The sequence below is a fragment of the Nannospalax galili genome, unplaced genomic scaffold (assembly GCF_000622305.1).
Source record: "Nannospalax galili isolate Female #2095 unplaced genomic scaffold, S.galili_v1.0 scaffold144, whole genome shotgun sequence".
Classification (NCBI taxonomy): Eukaryota; Metazoa; Chordata; class Mammalia; order Rodentia; family Spalacidae; genus Nannospalax; species Nannospalax galili.
The window spans coordinates 2,254,433-2,256,826 of NW_008353267.1; the positions used below are offsets into that span (position 1 = coordinate 2,254,433).

General features: G+C 43.1%; 1 pseudogene across 1 annotated transcript; it reads left to right on the forward strand.

Annotated features, from left to right (window-relative positions):
- The first annotated feature begins 632 nt into the window (after nt 1–632).
- On the forward strand, nt 633–2,240 carry LOC103747962 (annotated as a pseudogene). The gene has a single exon (XR_001872856.2). The product of XR_001872856.2 is annotated as a T-complex protein 1 subunit zeta pseudogene (transcript).
- The last annotated feature ends 154 nt before the right edge of the window (nt 2,241–2,394 follow it).

Consider the following 2,394-nt stretch of genomic DNA (forward strand, 5'->3'; position numbering starts at 1 on the left):
AGAACATTTCACAGTTATCAGAAATATTACAGAATATGACTTTAAAACATTTTCACAACATACATAAGCATATATGCATGCAAGTATAATGCATATGTGTAAGATACAGCTCAAGAAAACCAGCCTACATAGCATCATCCTCCTTTTGGGAGAGTGGGAAAGAGAGTGTAAATAGAATAAATTTACATCAACATATAAATAGAAATTATCAGTTTGTGGTACATTAAAAATGGTTTGGGGGCCAGCTAGATGGCAAAGGTGCTAGCTGCCAAGTCTGATGACCTGAATTCAAACCCTGGGACCCACATGGTAGAAGGAGAGAGCCAAATGCTGCAAGCTGTCTTCTGACCTCCATATAGGTGCTATGACATACAGGCATACAAAATAAGAATGTAATTAAACCTTTAAAAATATAATTTTAGCTGGGCGTGGTGGTGCATGCCTTTAATCCCAGCACTCAGGAGGCAGAGGCAGGTGGATCTGTGTGAGTTCAAGGCCAACCTGGTCTACATAGTGAGTTCCAAGACAGCTGGGGCTACAGGGAGACCCTGTCTAAAAAAGACCAAAAAAAAAAAAAAACCCGGGCCACACTGAGCTGGTGGCTTTCAGCCTCTCCTTGAGCTGGCCTAGTGATGGCGGCGGTGAAGACCCTGAACCCCAAGGCTAAGGTGGCCCGGGAGCAGGCAGCGCTGGCGGTTAACATCACCGCAGCACGGGGCCTGCAGGACGTGCTGAGGACCAACTTGGGGCCTAAGGGCACCATGAAGATGCTTGTTTCTGGTGCTGGAGACATCAAGCTTACTGAAGATGGGAACGTCCTGCTTCACGAAATGCAAATTCAACACCCAACAGCCTCTTTAATAGCAAAAGTGGCCACTGCCCAGGTTGACATAACTGGTGATGGTACTACTTCTAATGTCCTTATCATTGGGGAGCTGCTGAAACAGGCGGCCCTCTACATCCCTGAGGGTCTTCATCCCAGAATAATAACTGAAGGCTTTGAAGCTGCGAAGGAAAAGGCCCTCCAGTTTTTGGAACAAATTAAAGCAAACAGAAATGGACAGAGAAACACTTATTGATGTGGCCAGAACACCTCTATGAACTAAAGTTCATGCTGAACTTGCAGATGTCTTAATAGAGGCTGTAGTGGACTCTACTTTGGCTATTAAGAAAAAAGATTAGCCCATTGACCTCTTTATGGTTGAAATCATGGAGATGAAGCATAAGTCTGAAACTGATACACGCTTAATCCCAGGGCTAGTTTTGGATCATGGAGCACGGCATCCTGATATGAAGAAAACAGTAGAAAATGCATACATCCTCACATGAAACGTGTCCTTAGAGTATGAGAAAACAGAAGTGAATTCTGGGTTTTTTTACAGGAGTGCAGAAGAGAGAGAAAAACTACTAAAAGCTGAACAAAAATTCATTGGAGACAGATTTAAAAAAAATAATAGAATTGAAGAAGAAAGTCTGTGGTGATTCCGATAAAGGATTTGCTGTTATTAATCAAAAGGGAATTGACCCCTTTTCCTTAAATGCCCTTGCAAAAGAAGGCATAGTAGCTCTGCGCAGAGAGAAGAGAAATATGGAGAGGCTGACTCTTGCTTGTGGTGGGTAGCTCTGAATTCCTTTGATGCCCTGAATCCTGACTGTCTGGGACATGCAGGACTTGTATATGAGTATACACTGGGAGAAGAGAAGTTCATCTTCACTGAGAAATACAACAATCCCTGTTTTGTCACATTACTGGTCAAAGGACCAAATAAGCACACACTGACTCAAATCAAGGATGCAATAAGAGATGGCTTGAGAGCTGTCAAAAATGCTATTGATGATGGTTGTGTTGTCCTGGGTACTGGTGCTATAGAAATGGCCATGGCAGAAGCCCTGATTAAATACAAGCCCAGTGTGAAGGGCAGGGCTCAACTTGGAGTCCAGGCGTTTGCAGATGTCTTGCTCATTATTCCCAAGGTTCTTGCCCAAAACTCTGGTTTTGACCTTCAGGAAACATTAGTTAAAGTTCAAGCCGAACATTCAGAATCGGGTCAGCTTTTTGGTGTGGATTTGAACACAGGTGAGCCAATGGTGGAAGCAGAAGTAGGTGTATGGGGTAACTATTGTGTGAAGAAACAGCTTCTTCACTCCTGCACTGTGATTGCCACCAACATTCTCCTGGTAGATGAACTCATGAGAGCTGGAATGTCCTCTCTGAAAGGCTGAACTGTCCCTTTTATCTGAATCTGGATGGCTGCAGAATGATCCAGGGGAAAAATGATCATTTTTGTCCAGGATTCAGCAATTTTCAAAGGAATTTCCTTTTCCCATATGAAGAAAGGGGAGAACACTTGGCACTATTTCAAATTACAATACTGTAAAATCGTAATTACAGTA